Genomic DNA, 24,744 nt, shown 5'->3' on the forward strand with positions numbered 1-24,744 from the left:
CCCATTTGAAAAATTATGTAGTGCTGAAGCATACCCCAGACACCTCCTTTCATACATTTACAAACTAATCATTGAGGAACTCTTTCCATCCAAGTCGAAATTTATGGCGGATTGGGAAAGAGATCTTCACGACTTGAAAGGAGATGATGATTGGCCAGAAATTTTTAGAAACACTTTCTCCTCGTCACTAAATGTCCTAACAACGGAAACCCACTATAAAGTCCTCACTAGATGGTATCGCTGCCCGACCTTCCTGGCAAAAATTTACCCTGGAGTCTCCAATCTATGCTGGAGGTGTAAGGCACACCCAGGTACAATGCTGCACATTTGGTGGGACTGTCCACTCATTCAGACATATTGGAAAAAGGTAATTGAAACTGCAAACACTGTCCTGCAAGATGATTTCCCCGCCACCCCTAGCTTCTGGCTACTCAACCTTATACACAGACCCCAATCCAATTATAAAAAATCCCTAGTACGACATATTCTTAGCGCATCAAAAGCGGTGATCCCAGTACATTGGAAGTCCACTACTATCCCCTCAATGGCAGACTGGTGCAACCGAATAGATCAATATATGGCAATGGACGACCTGGTATACTCTATAAACTCCAATGACCAAACATTCAATGCGATTTGGCTCCCATGGTTAACATACAAGGAATCAGATCATTACAAAACATTAAAATGAGATGCGCTGTGGCCTTTTTAAATTAAAAAAAATAAATAAAAAATAAAAATCTTAGTAACAAAAATATCTCCCAAACTACACAATACAAAACATGAGAGTCGCACCGACACCCAAACCTTACTCCCCCCACTTCTTCTTTCTTCCCTTATATAACTCTACAACTTTCCTTCTTCTTCTCCCGGTAATGAGGAACAAGGAGATTTTCGCTTTCTCAATAGCTAACAACATTTAGACTATTTAAGATATACTTGTTCTTTGTTTTATCCTGTAACAGAGAGTATGAAACGTTCTGCATCGCTTAACACTTGCTTACTCTGTTTCTGATGTGCTTTGTTCCGGTTTGAAAATCCTAATAAAAACTATTTGCAAAAAAAAAAAACATAAAATATCTTCTGCATTAACGATGTCTTGAAGGAAACATTTTTAATCCACTCAATTAGAATAAATCAACCACAAAAATACCTGTGTTTTTTCTCTTTTCTCAGCATATTTTTTTTTCTTCAAAATATTGTAGTCTTTTCCCATATGGCACTGAAGTGTTTTTCTCCCAACAACCACAAAAGGAATGCCGGAAAATGGAATTAGTCTTCCACGCTTCACATCATGACTTGCCCAGTGAATTCGAGATGTAGAATTTATTGGAATGTCTGTTTATTATTAAAATAAAAATGACATAAAAATGTGATTAATAAGTAATATATCTGTAATGCTGTGTACACATGGTGCAATATGATTGCTAGCGATATATTGCTAGCAATATATTGCCAGCAATCATATTGCTCAGTGTCTCCTTTTCATCAGCGATGAAAAGGAGACACTGCTACGGGGCGGAGGGGGAGTGCAGCAGCAGCAGCAGCAGACGCTGCTGCTGTCACTTTGAAGGGAGGGAGCAGCGGCACGGGGCTGGGGAGATCAATGCTGATCTCCCCGGCGCTGACCTCCGTGAAGGAGGGAGGGAGCAGCGGCACGGGGCTGGGGAGATCAATGCTGATCTCCCCGGCGCTGACCTCCGTGAAGGAGGGAGGGAGCAGCGGCACGGCGCTGGGGAGATCAATGCTGATCTCCCCGGCGCTGACCTCCGTGAAGGGAGGAGGGAGGGAGCAGCGGCACGGGGCTGGGGAGATCAATGCTGATCTCCCCGGCGCTGACCTCCCGGCACAGCGATTGCCGGGGAAAGCCGCTGGTCGCAGGAGCATGCTCCAGCGACCAGCGACCAGCAGGGAGTGCACACGGGAGCGCGCAGCTAGCGATATATCGCCAGCTGCGCTCCAAATCACTGGCAATATGGTCGCTCAGCGACCATATTCCCAGCGATTTTAACTAATATTGCTCCCGTGTGTACACACCATAAGACTTTTTTTAATATAGCACAAACAATTTATCCAAAAATTTATCCAGCTACATTGATGAGCTTATTATAAACATTGAAATAATGTCATTATATATTTGAATCATATTGTTGTGTGCATATGTAAAGTAATTTTTGAAAATATATTTATTCTAATACATTGAGTGTGTTGATTTTAAAACGGTTATTAATTTATGTGATCTGGAAGATTAATAAAATTTAAATCTATTGTTAGCAAGATTTATAAGTTAAATAAACATTATTAAATTACTGAACTACAGGCCTATAATTGACAATCTTTCAAATATATAGCTATCTATCTAAAGAAACAACAGCCACACTTAGCCCCTTTGTCAAGGTGTGCACAAAGAGGCTAAGGGCACCAATATGTTGTCTTAAGTAAAAAGCATATTTTATAACATTATTTAACAAAACTCCTGTGCTGCCGCTGTTGTTTATTTGGATATTCAATTACATCTGATGGGTTTTAATTGAAAATTAAATAAGGTGCCCTCTTAGTTATTGCAGTTCAAGCCCGAAGCATGGCGAGTGGACACGTATCTGCAGGGCTCGCCACACTTTGTAAAATTAAGTCCACGCCCACGTGGATACTGGGGTTATGACGTGGATAGTGGGGATATGATCCTTTATGTATTAGCAGAGCTACAGTTACTTTAGTTACGTAATTTGTGTACGTTACGTAGCCAGCATTGTGGTGTATTGGTATTCTCAATACACCACTTCGCAAAGTACGTCAGGGGCGCCCGGCTAATACATAAATACCTAATTTTGTTTTGCAGTGTGAGGTGACAAAAATGTGTTCATTTATTGTTATGATAGAGGAACGGTCGTCTCTTTAAAAAAGCTGTGTAAAGAACAGTAGTTTTATAAAAATGCCATTTGTATGAAGTATGGTAACAAAAACTTAAAACTAATGTTAAAACTAATAATTAAGGTTTGATGTGAGTTTACTATATTTAAATTAGAAGATAATTAAATTGTTATTTTTGGGTAACTTTATTTGTGATTTTATCAAAGAGAATGAAATAATTTTGCGAATATTAAAACAAATGGATGGATTGCTCTTTAAATAAAATTTTTAAAAATACAAATAACCCTAAATACGAGCTTCTTAAAGATGGTCCTCAAACAGCCACAAGGGTGCATGTTTTAGGCAGATTCCATGGCTCTACAGATGGTTAATTAAAAGAAATGCAATAAAAATGAAGTATCTTTTGTCCAAGCATAGATATACTTTAATACTGAACTATCGGGGTGCCTTTAGGACTGCAATAAAGAACCTCTGCTCTAAATACAACACTGCAAACACATGACTGAAATCATTATTTTGAGTACAACAATTTTATGATAAATGTAATCTTTCACATTTATTAATCACGATTACATCAGTGTGAAGATTTTCCTCTCTCATAAGTGTTCATTTATTCTGAGACTTTTAAAACTCTATGTAGGTGATCTGTATTTATAAAGGTCTATGACCTGCGTTAACAAAAAAAACCAAGTAAACTTATTTTTTATATGTATAATTTTCAGAATTATCTGAAACATGGATTGTAAGATACACTTTATTTATATAAAATAATGACATACTGCATCTTTGTTTCACAGTATTTAAAGGTGTTTTAGAATAATTAGAATTAAAAAATGATCCATTTTTGTTATTATATTGATAGATTTCTAGATCTATATTGTAAATAAACCATTGAAATTTCACAATTATATTATAAATGTAAAAAATGTGTTGATTCACAAGTTTTGTTTATTCATAAACAAACTTATTGATCAACATTGCTACGCTATTTATTTCATATCATATAACAGTCCTTAAAAATATATAGTATTGATAGCAGTCTAGCATATTTTCCTTAAAACAAACGGTAAAATATCACATTTTGGTACTTCTTTACTTTCACGGCGCCAGCATGGCGCCGCGCGTACTTCCGGGTTACGCTCGCCACTAATTAAGTAAAATAAACGGAGTTAACGCCATGCCAACATGGATAGTTCATACCTCCACTATCCATGTTGGCATGGAGCGAAGTGAGCCCCGCAAGAGGACTCTGACGCGCGGCGCCATGCTGGCGCCGTGAAAGTAAAGAAGTACCCACATTTTTCAAACAAAAAATAAACTTAACATTAATCTTTCTTGTCCTAAATAATTACCCTCATTTCCAAAATATTTACTCTTTTGTCGAACAATGTAGTTGGTTTGTGTATTTTCCTGAAAATCAGATATTGCTTTTTGCAACATGTTTAAGGAAACAAAGCTTTCATTGTTAAAGCTTTCACCAGGTACAGCTTTCTGAACATTAACCTGAAAATTAAATAATATTTGATGTGTGAAATTATGAATACATATAAATGAAATTAAAATAGGAATTGATTAATTGCTCTTGAAAGTAAAACAAATTGTGTTTATATATATATATATATATATATATATATATATACATACATATACATACACACACACACACACACACACACACACACATGTAAAAAGATTGAAGGACAATATAGGGCCATTAAGGTATATGATGGGTGACTGAAGTAATAGGGAGAAGGCTGATATCCTAAATCCATTATTTGATATGTATTTACCTGATAAGACAACATGGCAGTCATCAGGTTAAAAATAAACAAGATTGAGAACCTGCTATGGTTCCAAGGGACAGACAAGTGGCCATTGTTTAATAAGGGAAGCAAAAGTGAGCCAGAAAAGTATAGATCGGTCAGTTTAATATCAATAATGGTAAAACTTTTGAAAAGCATAATAAGAGATAATAAAATATATTTGTACAATAGCAAGGTAATTTGGATACGTTAACATGGGTTTGTAAAAGATAGATTGTCAGAAAAAAATTTAATCAGCATGTAATAAAAGTAATTCAGCATTTGTTTTCAAGGACATTAATGAAACTAAAAACAAGTACCTGTATTTCAAAATCATAATTTTAAGATGATCCAAACTTCATTTCAATTGTATGCTTTGTATTTTGAATATTCACAACCATTTTATAACTCAAATATAATAAATAAATATAATAACATATGCTTATTGTTTAAAAATTGGATCTTAATAAAATGAATAAAATTGTTAGGATTTGGAGAATGATAGTGTACAAACTGATAGCGACCCTCTTGGGGTCTGCATAGTCATATGGGGAATAGATAAGATTTCCTCTGTCCCAGAGGGTCGTGCAAAGCACATATGAGCTAAAAAGTTTTACAATAAGTTCAACAATGTGATTTGATAAATATTCTGCTGATATTTACCTTTGCATCGTTTGCTAAAATCAGCTATTAAATTAGGAAATATAACGACCTACACCCAGGTTTGAGGAAGTACTGTAGCCTATCGCGCCGCTATAACAGTTCCTGCTTCGCTCATTAGCGAGGCGAAGCAGGAGGGGACACCGACAAGATCTATTAAGATCTTGCCGCCGGAGTGGGGGAGCGCTAACTCCCCCCTCCGGCCATGTCCCTCCTGGAGACAGCGCATCAGTTAATACTGATGCGCCGTCTCCTTTCCCCCCGGCCGGCTCACTGCGCATGCGCGGGATCTCGCTAGTCTCGCGAGATCCCAGCGCAGCTCAGCGCCAGCAGCAGGGACAGAGCTGTCCCTGCTGTTAGGTATAGGGCATCGCCGCTGGCAGCTGGCGAAGTCGACAGCTGCAGGCGGCGGAACGGCTGACCGTTCATAAATCTGGCAGGAGGCAGGGGCGCAGTGCAAAATATCGCCCCTGCGCTATGCCTCCTGCCCCACACCGCCGGCGTTAGAGTAAACGCTCAGCGGGTGTGATAGATCAGGGGAAGCGCTATCCCCTGCTATAACGCACGGGGATAGCGCATATTCCCCTGATCGACGTTTAATAAATCTACCCCTGTATGTCCAGACACAGTCAACTGTCTCAGAAGAACCACAGAACCAGTTAAAACCAGTTTTTGACCATATGTAGACAGTAAACAGATTCTGGGGAAATTCAAGAATGTCAGCATCAGGGTGTAGATATGGGTGGTACAGGATGATACAATTTAAATGAATAATCCCACCCAAGTGACACAAGATGGATGACAAATGTGCTTATGCAGCTTATGTAGTTCATGTATGAACCAATGTTTGGCCTGTAATCCCTTCATAAATTAATATGTATGAATTTCCTTGTAAGACCCTACCCCTGAATAAGACCCTACCCCTGAAGGGAAGGGCATGCTTGTATGTTCTCTTCTAAAGATGTATGCTTTGCTTTTACAAATTTTATTACTTGCAATTATGATCCAACTTGAGTGGTATCTTATTATTGTATTCTCAGATCAGTAAAGGTAAGAAATAGAGGTGTCTGAATATATCAAAGGTATTTACTCACGCTATTACAACCAATAATAATGTCTTAGGGACAAGAAAATTTATGTGATAAACCACTGCGCTTGGAAGCAGGCTTGAACCTATACGGTGGGTGTGTCACCAAACACACAGCAAATACAACAAACAAAAAAAGAAATACCAACAGTTTTTCAAGCGCTCCCTCTATTTGCAATTCCACAAACAGCATAAGATGACAAAACCACAGGCGTCCCTGGATGCTTCTGTAGATGTAAAGTCCTGATGTGTTGTCCAAATGTTCACAGGTCCCCTCCCCCAACGCGTTTCAGACTATAGGTCCTTTATCAAGGCATGATGCATCAGGACTTTACATCTACAGAAGCATCCAGGGACGCCTGTGGTTTTGTCATCTTATGCTGTTTGTCTGCTATTGATCAGTAGACACTATCATCTGGCGAGAGTCCATTTGTTTACATCCATCATGAATTGTATTTGTTTTTTAATCCATTAAAAAGTTATTTCACTATTGGAACATCCATCTCTCTGGTTCTTTTATGTGGAATAACTTGGAGAAACTTGGAGTATCCTGTGGAGAGATATCACTCCCTCAAATTTGAGCATGAATTGTCCACCATTCATTTAGTGGACCACCACACAGGGTACGGTTCTCATCATATGAAGTTTAATAAGTAATCTTGAGGACAGGTTTGGCCACCCCTAATCTAGATGGAGAAGTACTATTAAACAATTTAACCAATCATAGATTGTTTACCTTTGTTTCACATGGTTCTGAAGATTTAGAATCTTCAATTTCTTTGATGTCCAGTGTTACTATATCCGATAATGGTGCATCACTGTTAAAATCCATATCTCTAAATAGAATTGATACATTAAATAAACCAATGATTATATATAAAAGGTTAAAAAAATATAAGAAAGAAAAGATCACATCAGACCAAGTACAGCTGTTTGGTTGACCTCGAGCACCGGGTGCCGGACGTGTTCCCGTCAGTCGGGATCCCGACAGTCATTTACCCAACGTCGGGATCCCAACTGTCAAAATGGCGACAGCCGGGTGCCCGACGGACACCCGATATTTTCCCTCGTGGGGGTCCACGACCCCCATAGAGGGAGAATAGAATAGGCAGCGTGGCCAGCGCAGCGAGCCCGCAAGGGGCTTTTTTGCGCTCGCCATGCTGTCTGACTCTGGGCAGTCGGGATCCCGACTGTCGGAGTCCCATACCACACCCTCGAGCACCATGCCAGTCCAAAAATATATAAAAATTTGTGAAGCACTCATCAGTCTCAAACTTGCCCTTAAAAAAATGTGTTTATTCACACCTTTATAAACCGGTACATAGGTAAAAGTCAATGTTTCCATCATCTCTGGACCATCAGCCAAAGTGATTCTCCATAAGCATCATTGCACTACTTCAAAAAATACATGCAGCGCTACCTAAAGAAAGGCATTTACTGCTGTTGTGTTTATATGTACAGTATACCAATCCCACATTCAAAAAAGGCACCAAAACTTAGTGTATTTCGGCGAGTCATGCCAGAACACATAAGCATAACACGATAGTAATAAGTAGAGACAGGATTATATGCATTTGCAAATATTGCCCATTCTCACTGGTTATTGGATATTTTAACTAAAATCTGGTGCATATTTTAGGCCCTGCCCCCTTTCCACCCGCGAGTCACAGCACTGCTTTTCCCTGCTGCTGCTGGCCAGGTAGTGGTAGAGTGTGCAGGCTGGGGCAATATGTGCACAGTGTGGGGGACCTTGGATGTACCTATGTCTGACACTGTTCTAGGAAATGCCAGGTCACAGTGAGTATGCGGCACAGGGAGGAAGCCTTCCACTGCGCCGACCTCACACGCTATGCTGACAGTTGATCCATCGGCGCTGGAGATGAGGGTCCATGTAGTTGATGCAAGTAGAGCTTTGGACGCTGCAGTCTGCTGTAGCAGCCAGGAAGAAAAAAAAAATCCTGTTTACAGCACTAGACATCTGCAGATGCTGTGGGACTATTTTCGATGTTTATTTGCAAATAATTGTATACTGATTTTTAAACAAATAAGTTAAAAATTCCTTTTTTTTATAATTTAATGTAGCATATTTTAACACTTTTCATGCATATTTTAAGTATTTTTCATGCATATTTCAAGCTTTTTATGTTGCATATAATCCTGTCTCTAGTAATAAGCATTATCCTTTGAAAAGTATCCAAAAATAATTGACTTGCCAGGAGCCAATTGCAGAAGGTCATTAAGTCAAGAAAAAAGTCTAATCTTTAGAGCAGGGGTGGGCAATTAGAAGCCCTCCAGCTGTTGTGCTGTTTGGCCATGCTGAAACTGGTGCAAGGCATGCAGGGATGTGTAGTTCATCAACAGCTGGAGGGCTGCTTATTGCCCACCCCTTCTTTAGAGTCTGCAGCAGAGGTTCTACTTGGTGGGTAATAGACCTGTCAAGATGTTGACATGACTCCTGAATTAGAATAAAAAATGTACTTTCTAAAATAATCTAAACACCCTTTTTTATACTGTTCATTTTAACTTTGTTTTGGAAACAGTTTATGCCGTATTCTTTTTTGCCATTCTCTCGACTTGTCCGGTAGATGAAGCACAAGTTTTTGACAGATGGTAAGGGTTCTCAAGTCTACAAAACAAACTGAACAGTGTGATAGTTTTCCCAAAAAATAAATAAATCACTATTTTACTAAGAATGTCATGCCCTTTAAAAAAAAAAGGGTATGTAAACAATATATATTACATAAGGTGCCCATACACGTTACAATTATTGCATACAATGTTGCATCTCATCGCTTCTCGGTTTTGCGATGAGAAGATATATTACAAAAAATATGTGCAGAACATACTTTTTGTAAGAGATCTCATCGCAAAACAGATATGCGATATTGGATACAATAATATTAACGTGTCTGGACAGCTATAGACACTAACCTCACATTCGCAAGTTAATTACAATTTATTTTGGAATAGGTAATTTATGGGTCTCTTAGAGAAATTAAATTGATTCTGTAATAGACACCTATTAATGTTTATTGCGGAGCGAAAACAATGTTTACACACCACAATTTACTTGTCTGGTATACAAAAAAAAAAAAAAAAAAAAAGGCAAAAGGGTAGCTCTAATTTTACAAATATCAATTGTTGAGGTCAAGTGGTTTCATAAGTTTGACAGATGTACAAATCAAGTAAACTGTGGTCAATCATTGTTAGCCTTAATGCATGTAATTTTAGGGTGCCTTGAGTAAGGAGTTTGGCAAACTCTGAGAAACTATTTCAGTCATTGATATACTTGCCTAATCTCAAAGGTGGGGAAGCAATAAGGCAAATGTCAACAATGTACAGTGATGTTGGTGCTGCAAAAATGCCGCAATCATGTCGTGCAGAAAAACAATGACCGACCATACATTTTTAAAGTGTATGGATAAGATGAGATTGGCACTGCGATAAAGACAGTGTATCTGTACACATCTGTGTAATGTGTGGTGGTACATAAATAATGTTAAAAGTATGCTTTGAAAAATCAAGTGATTTCTAAACTTACTTCTCCGGTTCTTCACCTGTACGCCGATGAAAGCTTTCAACAGTATATTGTCAATTCATCTTTAAAACACTAGGGGGTATGCAATCGCCGTCGAGCATCTCCCCTACGGGAGATGTTCGACGGGCCCTATTCAATGCTGTCTTCCCAAACAGCATTGAACAGGGTTTCCCTGCAGAACAAGCCCGACATCACTAGCTGTCGGGCTCATTCTGCTGACAGAGAACGGGACTGGGTCACGGCGGGCGAGCAAGCTCGCCTGCCGTGACCTGAAGATTGAATACCCCCCATTAGTGTCTATATGAACATTTATTTAAAATATTTACCGACAATGATTATAATACAAATGCCCCAGTTTATGTGTGCAGATTACTATACGGTCTGTTCTCAATCACCAATGAAACATCCAAGGAGGCCCTCTGTTTTCCATAATATTTGTCCTTAAGTCAATTACTATGCACATACCATGAAATTAGGGTACAGAGTGGACGATCACAATATATAATTTCGCTATTTGCTGATAATCTTAACATTGAAAAAAAAAAAAAAAGAAACTATTTCAGTCATTGATATACTTGCCTAATCTCAAAGGTGGGGAAGCAATAAGGCAAATGTCAACAATGTACAGTGATGTTGGTGCTGCAAAAATGCCGCAATCATGTCGTGCAGAAAAACAATGACCGACCATACATTTTTAAAGTGTATGGATAAGATGAGATTGGCACTGCGATAAAGACAGTGTATCTGTACACATCTGTGTAATGTGTGGTGGTACATAAATAATGTTAAAAGTATGCTTTGAAAAATCAAGTGATTTCTAAACTTACTTCTCCGGTTCTTCACCTGTACGCCGATGAAAGCTTTCAACAGTATATTGTCAATTCATCTTTAAAACACTAGGGGGTATGCAATCGCCGTCGAGCATCTCCCCTACGGGAGATGTTCGACGGGCCCTATTCAATGCTGTCTTCCCAAACAGCATTGAACAGGGTTTCCCTGCAGAACAAGCCCGACATCACTAGCTGTCGGGCTCATTCTGCTGACAGAGAACGGGACTGGGTCACGGCGGGCGAGCAAGCTCGCCTGCCGTGACCTGAAGATTGAATACCCCCCATTAGTGTCTATATGAACATTTATTCAAAATATTTACCCACAATGATTATAATACAAATGCCCCAGTTTATGTGTGCAGATTACTATACGGTCTGTTCTCAATCACCAATGAAACATCCAAGGAGGCCCTCTGTTTTCCATAATATTTGCTCTTAAGTCAATTACTATGCACATACCATGAAATTAGGGTACAGAGTGGACGATCACAATATATAATTTCGCTATTTGCTGATAATCTTAACATTGAAAGAAAAATAAAAAAAACAACCTTTACTTCAATGATTTTATGAGTTATCTACAGTCATTTCTCTGGCTAAAAAATCACTCTTAATCTTACTCCCCTCCCTCTGTGATTTATGTAAGTGCGAAATGTTCCTACCCGGGACAAAGTCAAGGGTCAATGACCTTGCTACTCATACCCCTTTTACACCAAAAACCCTGGTCCGACCCTGGTCTTTGAATGCTGGAGTATCCAGGGTCTGACCCTGCTTTATACCCCATTTACACAGCACTTTGACCTGGGTCGGACCTGGGTCTGCACCATTTACACTGAACCTGGGTCAGCCCTGCCTTAAATAATATTTTATGTATATATTTATAGAAAAATATATATATATATAGAAATATATATATATAGAAATATATAATATATGGAAATATATAATATTATATATATATATATATATATATATATATATATATATATATATATATATCAGGGCTGACCCAGGTTAATTTTTTTTTTTTTTTTTTTTTAAGGTGCTGGGGGTGCCGGAGGGTACCTGTCCTGCCTGCTGTGCTTGGTGTACCTGGGGGTACCGGGGTGCTGGGGGGTGCAAGGGGTGCTGGGGGTACCTGTCCTGTCTGCGGTCGGATCTCAGCGGAGAAGATGATGTGCGCCGTTGCTGTACCCCCCCCCCCCGGCAGACGGTCCCTGCGGCGTGCGGCGTATGGAGTGTCAGTGGCGGGGGTCCCTCTGGCGCATGGGAACTAGTACTAGTTCCTATTGCGCTGGAGGGACCGCCGATACTGACACTCCATACGCCGCAGGGACCGGCTGCCGGATTGGAAAGGGGGGGGGGGGGGTGATACAGCAGCGGCGCACATCATCTTCTCCGCTGAGATCCGACCGCAGACAGGACAGGTACCCCCAGCACCCCTAGCACCCCGGTACCCCCAGCACAGCAGGCTGACAGGTACCCCCCTCTCCTCAGCAGCCGCAGGGACCCCCCTCCTCCCGCAGCAGCTGGGAACATCTTCCCCAGCGCTGCACGCTGTGGACCCGCTGCGGGTGCCTGCACCCGCAGCGGGACCATTTACACCGACATTTACACGGGTCCTATCCGTGTTCTACCCAGGTCAGGACCCGTGTAAATGGAAACGGATACCCCCCATTTACACCGCCGCGGATCCGGGTCTGACCCGCCGCTGACCCGGATTTTTCGGCGGTGTAAAAGGGGTATCAGAAGGGTCAGTGACAGACCTGTGAATTTTCAAAACTAAAAGAACTTGCAATTTTGAGGGTTTCGTTGGAAAAGGTGTATCAATTATTTAAAAATTATCAATTGTGTAAGCTTTTTTAACTAAATTATGAAAAGTAAACAAAATAAGTGTTTATGTAAAGCAAGGACCAAATGTGAAATGATGAATCAACGATATTGACACACTGTTTGAGTAGTATAGTAATGTATCAGTACAAAGTCATAAATTAAAAGAAAATGAAACAAATACTTATAAATATTTTATTTCACAGCAAATTACTACTCTTATACATAAAGCAAATTATGATGGCATCACATACATAAAAAAAAAGTATAATACAAAATTTGAATAACGAATTATGGTAACAAAAATAGTACTGTATATATTTAATATTAAAGACAAGTGGTAAACATTCACAGTTTTGTGCTACCTTTAACATAGAAACAATTTTATATATATATATATATATATATATATATATATATATATATATATATCTTCATACCTTGTTAACCATTTCACTGAAAATACTATCGTTCATACAAATGGAACAATGTACAAACATACAATCTTTAACAAAACATTTAGCATAGGACAAAAAATGTAAATTAATAATACTTGGTAGGGAGGAGAGAAAGCACAGACGTTCACAAAATTGTTGAGCATGAATAATTGGGGCAAAATGTAAACGATGGGTGTTGATTTTTCGGCATGTTAAAAATATCTAATAACCCTGCCCCATGCACTGATAAATAAAATTAGAATGATAAAAAAGGCGATGTTTATTGCCTTAAGGTCCACACAAAGAACGATCCAGAGGACAGATTATTAGATTTCACATCAACTCACTGGTAGCTTCCCGATAGCTCATGGACATACAATGTGGTAAGTTTATACATAACCTAAAGATACCACCGGAGCCTGTAAATATTACAAGCAGCAGGTAAGATCACAGGATTAAAGGAATGATCTGCAGGAATGCACATGACAGTTACAGTGTATGGACAACAAACGATTTGCACATTTATGAACGATTTGTCGTTTAGATGCTCTGGAAAATGCTAAATTTTTCAGAAAAAAGAAAAAAAAAGGCTGTGTGGTGACTTTTAGACACTAGGTTGGCCCTATATCAGGCATTCCCAACCATTGTCCTCATGGCACACCAACAGTGCATGTTTTATTGATATCCAGGCATCAGCACAGGTGACTATTAGTGCCTCAGTTATTTTTATTTAGCCTGTGAAGCATGTATATCACGAAAACATGCACTGTTGGTGTGCTATGAGGACCATGGTTAGAAATGCCTGCTCTATACAGTACATGATTATAGATGGTATTATTGTTTAACTGTAGAAGAAAATAAGTGATTTTGAAATTACATATATGCAACCTTGAAATAATAGGTACTGAACCTTTCTAATGGATATAATAGAACAAAATTTGAAAAAAACATGTATAAATTTGCAGTCTAAACCAGTGGTTCTCAAACTGCGTGACGTGGCACACAGAGGTGCAGTGGGAAACTTGCAGGGATAACTCAGGTTGTGGTCAAGGACCAATTCTAATTATTTTGATTCAATGGAATAGGCAAATCCAGTGCTGGTGGATGGTGATCATAAAACACGTGGACAAACAAAAGCAAATCCTGTCCCTCACCATGTAAATGTACCTAAGGTTGACATAAAAACACATTGAATATATTTTTCGCAATTTCTCAACCAACCTACTTTTGGGCTAGGAGTGCCACTAAAAAACTTCAGATACTGTAGGGCTACAGTATTCACAAAAGTTTTAGAACTACTGCTCTAAAACATTGGTTCTATAAATATAAAGATAACAAGTAAACTTTCTACAGGTCAAACAGCAGATGCACAGGTGTATTCATTGTTCACTGGAACATTTTACAAGGTGAGGAGGCATGTAAAATAGGAACCATTTGTGGGCCTGAGTACAGTGATTGATCACATTTGTTTACACAAAGTAAACATGTAATGATTGGCAAGATAAAAACAGCAGACATGAAATACAAAAGCACAGGCTTAAGTTTTACTTAATACTGTATATTAATATAATTATGGAATAATTTTTGATTATATAGGTTTTAAAATGGAATGAAGTCTTCTTAAACACAGGTGACCGATTGTGTGAAGCGTGACCGACTTTTAACAGGTGTGTTCAAAACGAAAACAACTCTTATCAGATAATGTTTATTAAGAGCACTTTATGATTATGGATTTAAATAATGACAAAATAAAGTTTACTTTTTAGCGATCTTTTTAGAACCCTGCACCTTTAAAAATATGTGCAGTTCCTCTTCCCTGCCTGGGGTGTCACTCTTCTGGTGATTCTCAGCACACTCTTGTCTGTATCTTGGTGCTTATATACAAACCAGAGTGTGCTGAGAATCAGCAGAACAGAGAGACACCCCAGCCAGGGAAGAGGAACTGCACAAATTTTTAAAGGTGCAGGGTGCTAGAATGAACACTACTTTTACTGTACAGGTGAGGCATTCATGTCTGATGTAATAACATGCAGTTTGAAAGTGGAAGAAATGTAGCTCATTTTGGAATACTAAAGGGGCATAGACACGGTGAGATTTAGAGTAGGCCAGATATGTGCCATGTGATTTTCCTAAACCTGTAGACATGGCCGGTTTTAAATACGGACGATTTTGACTATACTACAATATATCGTTTTAAATATTGGCTTGGCGTGCAATATATTAAAATTTTGCTTGCAATACGGACACATTTGGAGCGCTTATCAACATTGTACGATTTGAACCATACAGGCTAAACTAATAGTTAAAATATCATTGTGTGTACGGCATGATTGTCAACTTGAAAATTGATAAAAAAAAAAAAAACAGGAGTCCAATCAAAAGACGCCACAATAGTTGAGTTTTTCATTTTCAGCGAGTGTACAGACATTCTGTCAATGACTTTCTGCGTTATGTCCAGCAGATAAGGTTTTCAATTCTGAGAGCCGTAGAAATCTGGGAAGAGAAGGAAAGTCTGCATGAGTCAAGTTGGGATGTAATGAGATAGTAATATCTGTGACTTTAATGCTGCCTGCACAACATAGTTGAAAGGACAACAGCGGGTGTCCGTCCCCTGCAATATGCTAATTTCCAAAACAATTTGTTGAAGTCGCTGTAGTTTCTTAATTTACTATTGCTGAAAAGAAAATGAATAGTAGCTCAAGCGAAATCTTGAGGATTGCTGCAGCATGGACACAATCTATTGTGAACAAAAAGCTGAATGCAGATTATAAGGGAATCACATGTTGAACAGGATCATTTGACATCCTGGAAATCACAATAAATCCAATGCAGGCAATTAACTGATAAAGGGGTCCAGAACAATTTTTCACAAGTATCACAAGGGAGTGAACTGGTTCAGGAGTCTGCTGATCCTACCAGGCTGATCGTAAGTGCTACCTTAAAGCATTCAAGGCAGTTTCCCTTAAGAAGCTTAACCAATGAAGAACTAACCATAAAACAGTTACATTGTATAACTGGCAAGCAGCCCAGAAAACAGATCAAAGATTCATGATATAAGCAGAACTGAAAAAGATACAAAGTACAAAAATATATTGAAAAAGATACTGTACATAACAACAGAGAATCCGGCATATTCTTTCTAAATGGTGAATAAAGTGCATCTATAGCATTTACACTATGTCCTTACTGCGCACATGCCCAACATTGGAAATGCTTAATGTCTCTCAAGTGATCCTACAGTTTAATAAATACTAGCTGCAATGTCTTGCGAGAAATTTCTTAACAGCGCTGTTGCTAGACTTGATCTAGAGACCAGACTGACAGGCTCATAGTCCAGTCTATGCGGATGCCTGCACACCATCTACCGTCTCCCCACTCAGTGCAGGCACAGGAGGAAGAGCCCCAGGTCAAGGAAGGAGAGGCGCAGTGTAAGGCGGTCACAGGAGCAGAAGTGGCGCAGTGTATGAGGAGCAGCAGCACCGTGTATATGGAGGAGTGGCGCCATGCACAGGGAGCAACGGTGCCGCTTACTGGGAGTAGCGGTGCTGGGTAGCAGGAAAAGAGGCGCTATGTTCAAGAAGTAGTAGCGCTGAGTCACATGGATAAATGATAAATGGAAACAATGGGGGAGGGGAGGGGAGGGGGGGGGGCGCACATAGCACCACTTTTCCTGCTACCCGGCACCGCTACTTCCAGTAAGCGGCATAGTGTAGGCGCCCATACAGTCGTGACTTCCTGTCACAGTGAGAGCGCCGCTGCCCCGGTTCCCATAGTCCTGGAGCACGTGCCAGTGACCGTGGTGCAGCGGAGTAGGCAGCAAGGATGCAGGGGCACAGAGGAATGCCGGCAACCATAGTGTAAGCTGCGCGGGTACCGCTCTGCCTTCCCACCGCTTACAGCCTGCCATTCATGCCCGAGCACTATGTGTTCCGTCTAGGGTTTGTGTCCTTCTAGGGTTTAAAAGGTGCTCTGTTCTCAACATGAATTTGCCAGACATGGTGCACATTATGTTACACATTACATTGCCACAGTGTAACATAATGTGCACCATGTCTGGCAAATTCATGTTCAGAACAGAGCACCTTTTAAACCCTAGACGGGACACAAACCCTAGACGGAACACAGACGAATCAGCAGCACAGAGCGTCCAGGACAGCATTGCCACAACAGGCTCCCGCGTCCTCACTGTCCCAGGCGCCCGAACAGTCACAGCGAGTGCTGGGGAAAGGTAAGGTGACTCTGACCAGCACTACTACCACTACCCCCACCCCTTGCTGCCGCCCCTTCTCTTATATTACTTGGTCACAGCAACAGAATTGGTTTTAACATTACCCAAAGTTAATCTGAATAATACAATTCCTTTATGTTTGTGACAGCCTGCTCTTATATATCATGAGCAGCGATCCGCCGGCTACGTGAACTAAATTAACCCTGTCACCTCCACACATGATTTATTCAAGTGTGCGTTCTCCCGTTATGCGTGGTCCCGTGCGTACAGATCAGAGCTGGAGAGCATACGTGCTGCACAGAAGATAAATCTTACGTGCAGTCATCAGCGGCACATCGAGGGAGCTTCTCAGCACATCCAATGTAGGGGGAGGGGGGGCACTAAGAGCCAGGCGGATGAATGCAAATAAAAAAAACCTCTGCCTGCAGCTTCCAGGGATTTATAGTATGTGAGCTCTCCCGAGGAGCTGCCAGGGTAATCAGGTCAGACTTGGATTTTAAAGGCACAAGGAGGCAGAATGGGGGACGGATACAAAAGGAAACTATGGGACACAAATTGTGTAACGGATTGGTTTAGGTGGCACAATAAATTACTTAAAAGTTGTTAAATGGGTCACTTCACAGATATATTATTTCTAAATAAGAATGGTATAAATCCAAGTGTGCCTTTACCCAGAGGTTTGAATCAGACATCTGTCAGTTGTGGGATGGCACCTTCAGGGATGGTGCAAGGCACCGAAGTGGCCCAGGAGGGGGTGGTGATGCAGCCACCGCCACGTCGCTCAACAGGGGGTGGTTAGCGATCGTGGCGCGCGGGGGGGGGGGGTGTTGTGGTGCAGCTGCCCCATTGCTCCATGGGAGGAAGGGCCGGGCGCTGGCATGCACTCGCCTCACGGGGGAAAGGGGCCTGGCAGGTGATGCGGCGAGGGCAGCTGTGTTAATCCATGGGGGTAGCAGGGGAGAGTTGCACTGCTAACCTTGATCCAGGGGGGGTCCAGTGCCCAAGTGCCGCCCTCCAGTTGGCAGCGCCCCAGACAAATGCCTAAAGTTGCCTAGTGGTGGTGCCTGGCCTGGGCACTTTGTGGGGTTACATGATCTTTTCAAACCTCCTTTAACTGTTATTTCAAATGATGTATAAAACGAAGTCCATACAATCATTTTTATTAGTCTTTTTTTTAAATAAAAAGTAGAATTCAATGAAGATTTTCAGTGCACAATTGATGTTTAAAGATGGAGTAAGTGGTTTTTATGGGAGAGAGGCTGCACCAGATAGAGAGGGGGAAGAGAGAGCCTGTCAGAGAGGGAGAGAGCGGCGAGCAGGGGGTGAGAAAAAGAGGATGGACAGAAGGGGTGAGAGGGTGACGGAGTGTTGGAGAGAGAGAGCATAGGCTAGAGAAAAAGGAAGTGTTAGAGAGCGAGAAAGATCAAGAAGATGGGGGGAGAGGGGGTGGTCATTTGAAGAGGGCGATGGGATGTGGTAATGTAACGAGGGACAATGTGAAATGGATTGAGGTGACAATCTGTCACCATCTGCCTGGCTCCGCTGCTCCCCATCTCCCTAACCGCTCCTGCATGTCTCCCTCCCCCTGCCCACCATTGCCAGCTCATGTCAGGAATCAGAAGAGCTCGTCACCGTGGACCCTAATTTTCTTTTTAAAATGAGTTGCCAGGACCCAATTAGGGTCAAATACATGCTATAGCAGGTAGGATGTGCAGGTTTTGAGGGACATGCCTTTGATTGAGAGAGCAGGAAGGGGTGGTGGGAAGGAGGCAGAGACGGATTTAGGATAAATGGGGCCCTAGGCAAGAAACCGGTTTGGGGGATTAACCAAACAATCCATAGCTCTATATTTCCATTCCTGATTCATGCTCCCCTCGTTAGTTTATTATTATTAATGATCCTTAAACAATATGCCCCTTACACATTATACCAAACACCGTAACGCCCCTTACACAACCATAATCGTGCTAGGTGCAAAAATTTGTGGTCCCAGATACCCATCACTTTATAAAGTTGGGGCCCCACTCCACTGTTTACAGGTTCCATTACATAGTCTGCTTTTGATCTACCCCCTCTACAGTCACTACAATGCCTCTTTAGGTGGGACAGAAGCACCCCCCCCCCCATCTCTTTTCCACCTTTCCTTTTTTCTATCTCTAATGTCCGGCAGTGACACATTTGAAATGTCTGCTAAGAGGGGAGCAGGAGCGTGCTATAGGGCAGAAGTATCAACTAATGTTAAGTGCATATCTGCACCTAACGCTGGTTAACTGGGGGGATTACGGTTTTTTATATGTATTAACAGAACACCTAATGTGCTCTATGGACAGCCTGAAGAGTAACGCTCGGCGGGGCTGTCCTCTGTAATCCCCCCCCAGCAATTAGCGGCCGGGGCGATGTATTAACAGCAGCTTCTCCAGCTTAGGGATAGCGTTATCCTATCCCCACTGTGGGGACAGCACTAGCCCTGCTGCTGGCTCTGGGCTGCCTAGAGATCTTGCGATAATAACAAAATCTTGCACATGCCCAGAGAGCCGACCAGGGGAGGTTTTTTTCTTTTACAATGCGCATGCACAGTGCTGCCGGGCCGCCAATAAGGAGAGCTGAGGAGACAGGAAATAACATCTCTCTTTATCGGCAGCCCCTGTATCATACATCAGGGTGATAAGAGTGCCCATTTCTCTTCGTTATGCAGAAGTGAGACCGGTTATTTTAAACGTTTATAGCCCCATTAATAATTCTGCCCCTATGCAGTGGAACATTTGTGGGCATTATCCCCCCCACATGACCAGCACCGAGCTCGGAGTGGTCCTGATTTCCCAAGATTATGGAGGACAAGGTGAGGGTGGTCCCCCATATTTTGGGGATCAGCACCAGGCTCTTGAGCTGGCCCTGGTTTCCAAAATACAGGGGACAAAATGAATATGGGTCCCCCGTATTTTGGGGACCAGCACCAGGCTCCATTAGCAGGGGGTGTAATGACGTAGCCAGGGGCACTATTGATGGGGGTCCGATGGCCAAAACATTACCCACCCTAACTAATCAACCCAGGCCCCCTCTCCAGGGCACTCCAGGCCTGGGCTGAAGGCCGAGGCTATCCCCTGCACCCCTGAGCGGTGGGTGCAGGGTGATAGTTTTGTTTAAACCGTAAAAATAGGAATTTAATACCTACCGGTAATTCCTTTTCACAAAGTCCTTATGGGATACTGGGCATAGTCTTAAGACCTTGGGTATTAGAGGGTATCCGCAAAGTTTTAAGACGATTCACAGTATCCCACAAGCCTGCCTCACATGCTGGTACTTGGGAAAACCACAGGCACCAGCATGTGGGGCATTAATGGTTCCGCCAGTACCCATTGGCGTAACTAGATACATGTGGGCCCCATAGCAAAAGTTTGTAAGGGCCCCTATTTATCATCTAATGCTGAAAAATGTATACAACACATGATACTGCCCATAGCAGCTGCACCAATGGTAGTTACGCCCTTGCTGGTACCTACAGTCCCCCTGTAAAAGGAAATATATATATTATATATATATAAAAAAAAAAAAAAAACACAGGTTTTTAAATAATTTAATAAAAACACAAAAGGAGGTTTTTTTATATTTTATTAAACTGCATCTGGTCTTCACTCTGCTCCTCCTCCGCCGTCAGACTGGCTGCCCCGTCTTCAACTGGCTAATATAGCCAGCTCCAGGGGGTGGGGCAATGACAAGCCATGATTGCCGGGCCGCTGGATGAGGAGGACCAAGACCGCCGCTGAGACAAGGCCACCACAAGGGTCAGTTTATTTAGGGTGAGGGTGGGGAGGGGTTGGGAAGTGCCACGAGTGGGGGAGGGTCCAGGTGCTGCGAGTGGGGGCGGGGTCCGGGTGCTGCATCTGGGCATCTAAGGGTGAGGAGGGAGCTGGGCATCTTGGAAGAGGTGCACAGGGCATCTTAGAGGTAGAGGGGTGCTTCTAGCGGTTAGCGCTAGCGGGCAGGGGATCCCTGTTGCGTATGAGAAGTCAGCACGGGGTCCCTGCGGCAGATGGGAACTAGTAGTTCCAATCCTCTGCAGGGACACCGCCGATAATCTCACATACGCCGCAGGGACCCCCTGCCCACCAGCGCTACCCGGCCTAACCCTGCGCTGCAAGAGATCGCTGCATGCCACCCACCAGCCGTCTGAAACATGCTGCAGAGTCCAGACAGGAAGTTTCCGCTGGTCAGAGCTTCCTGCTGCAGGCAGACAGTGAGAGCCAGGCGGGCAGGTATCTGAGGCATTATAGGGACAAGGTGGCTGTGTGACCGGCCGGGCTGACCCCTTCAGCGATCAGTTTAAATTTACAGGCAGGGCTGTTATTCATTGGGGTCCCGCGGGGCTGCGCATCCATATCGCTTTGTGGGTTACACACACAGGGATATTCAGCCAGAGGAGAGAGAGAGGCACAGGGGAGCGACAAGCGAGAGCATGGAAGAGAAGGGGGGAAAAAAAAGAGAGAAAAGGGGTTGAGGAGTCAGCAAAAAAAGAGGGGAGGGTTGACACAGAGGCAGGTGAGAGAGAGGGGATAGAGGCAGTGTTGGGGAGGAGAAGGAGGGAGAGGCAAGAAGGGTGGTGAGGAAGAGCAGGTGTTTGTGTTTCGTGGGGAGCCCCCCCACCCTTACTGCTGGGGAGCCCCCCCCCCGTACAAGCAGTAGTGTAGCAGATCTCCTCACCTGCAGTCTCCTCTGCCCAGGCACCGGTCTCATGTGCCATCATCCTCACTGGTAGTGCAGGGTCTCTTGTGCAGCCACTGAAGGGAGGGGGCAGGTAATTAATGGGGGGTTGGGCGGTCTGTTGGCAGAGCAGCCATGCCCGATCGGCAATATTAATATAAAAAATGCCTGGAGAATAAAAAGGGTGGAGGGGATTGCCTGCCAGGGCCATGGGGCCCCCCAAGCGGCCGTGACCCATAGCAGTGCCATCCCCCTGTACCCTCTGAAGTTACGCCACTGCTCAAAAGCGTTATGTGATGGGACCCAAAAACTGTGGAGTAGGACCCCAACTTAACAAAGAGGGGTCCCGGGGACACACACTTTATTTTTCACTGAGTGTGATTACTGTGACTAGGAGAGAGGGAGGCGACACTGCTGCCGAGTGGGAGACCGGAGGTGGGGTATAGTTAGGAGAATGGGAGGACACTGCAACTGGGTGTGAAGCCAGTGGGAAGGGTAATGAAACACTGTGGTCGGTTGTGAGAGGGTGCAGTCTCTCAGGGGGTCAGAAAGAAGAGTGAGTGGAGTGATGTCAAAGAGGGTGTTGGGGAAACACAGCAAAAAAGAAAGGAGCAAGAAAGGGCAAGGGGTGCGAGAAAGAGGGATAGTGCTTCTTGGAAAAAGAGGTGTGAGGGGTAGGGTGTCAGAGAAAGGGAGAAGAGTAATGCTGTGTACGCACGGGGGAGATAGGTGCTATAATCGCTGGGAATATGGTCGCAGGCGACCATATTGCCAGTGATTGGGAGTGTGCCCCGGCGATAAATCTCCGGGTGCGCGCTCCCGTTTTCTGCCCCATTGTAATCGCTGGTCACAAGAGCTTGCTCCTGCGACCAGCTAATTACCTCTGCGGCACCCCCAGCAGAGGTTCGTTTTCAACAGCGACCATCTCTGGTCGCTTGTTGAAAAAGAGACACTGAGCAATATATTGCTCAGCAATATATTGCTAGTAATATATCTCCCCCCGTGTGTACGCACCTTAAAAGAGAGATGGAGTTAGAAGCAGGAGTAAGAACGTCAGGGAGGGAGAGAGAGATGGGAGCAAGAGTGAGCGTGTCAGGGAGAGAATGGGGGAAAGAAGGTGCCTGGAAAAGAAAACGAGAGTGTCAAAGAGAGAAAGGGGTTACAGATGAAGTAAGAGATGGTGTCAAGTAGAGAATGAAAGAGACAGTGCCAGGGAGAGAGAGGAAGCGTGGTGAAAGATGGGGAGGAGAGAGAAAGACTGTGGCAGAGTGAGGGTTGAGAAAGAGGGGGCAGGGGGGAAGAGAGCAGAGGAGAGAGAGAAAAAAAGTCAGCAGCAGGGAAGAGGGAAAAAGGAAAGACGGGGTGGGCGGGGAGAAAAAGAAGGCTGAAGAAGGCAAGAGGGGGCAAGACAAAATGGGGAGAGAAGGCAGGTCCCATTCTCACCAGCATTGGTGGGTGGGGTTCCCTTTCACCAGCGCTGTCCCCTGGCTCTCCTGCTGTGCTATAGAACAGTGCATCCCGGGGACACACCAATTTTGTAAAAGTGAGTCCCAGCACTCTTTGGGGGTGTGAAGGCTGCTGGCACCGGTTGTGAAATGGAAGGAGGAAGGCTGCTGGTGCTGGGTGTGAAATATGGGGAGGACGCTGTGTGTGCAGGCTGCTAGCACCAGGTGGGAGATGCATGGAGGGGGCGGGCAGGGTGCAGGCGCCGGGTGTTGGATGGAGGAGGAGCTGTTGGGTGTCCAGGGAGAGTGAGAAGCGGATGGGGGTGTGCCGCCGGGTGAGAACGGGAGTGCCACACAGGGTAAGAACCAGGTGGTTTGGGGAGAAGCTTGCCACCGGGTGAGGCCCATGGGGTGAGAAACAGGAAGCAAGAAGTGGTGGGGGGTGCCCACCGGTTGAGAAGCTGGGGGGTGCCAGCCAGACAGGTGAGAAGTGGGGGTTGGTGGGAAGCAGGAAGTGCAAGGGTGGTATGCCGACGAGTAGGTAAGCAGGCAGGGGGTTTGAGATGCCCACCGGGCGGGAGGGTAGTGGGGTGACCGCCAGACAGGTGAGAAGCAGGGGGGGGGGGGGGGGATGTGGGTGGAGAGAAGCAGGAGGTGCCACAGGGTAAGAACAGGGGGCGGGGGGGTGTCACCGTGCAGGTGAGAGGCAAGAGGGATGCCTGAGTAAGTACGGTAGAAGCAGAGGGGGGATGCCACTGGAGGGGAGATAAGCAGGGGGTTTGGGGTGCCTGGGTAAGAAGGGAGGGGTTGCCGTCATATGGGTGAGAATCGCGGGGGGGTAGCCGCGGGCTAGGAGATGCTGTCGGGCGAGAAGAGGGGGTATGCCAGGTAAGAAGAGGGGAGGGGGTGCCCGTCGGGTCGGAAGAAGGGGGTGCCATAGGATAAGAATTGGGGGGGGGGGCGCGCTGCTCGGGGAGAAGCTGGTGGGGTGCCAACCGGACAGGAGAGAGGAAAGGGGGGGGGGGGGGAGAACCCCTGGCTGAGAAGCAGGGAGGATGACAGGGTAAGGGGGGTGTCGCAGGGGGTGAGAAGCGCGTGGAGGGGGGTTAAAGCATAGAGGTAGTCCCGCCAGGGGTGTTTGGATAAGTGCAGGGGGTGGCGGGTGCCATCCGGGAGCGTTGAGAAGCGCGGGGGGTACCGTTGGGCAAGAAGCAGGAAGGGGCCATGCCAGGTAAGAAAGGGGGGGGGGGTGCCCGTCGGGCGGGAAAAAGGGGGTTCCACAGGGTAAAAAGGGGTATGCTGCTGGGTTAGAAGCTGG

Source organism: Crinia signifera, chromosome 4, assembly GCF_055691185.1.
Source record: "Crinia signifera chromosome 4, ASM5569118v1, whole genome shotgun sequence".
In the NCBI taxonomy this organism is placed as follows: Eukaryota; Metazoa; Chordata; class Amphibia; order Anura; family Myobatrachidae; genus Crinia; species Crinia signifera.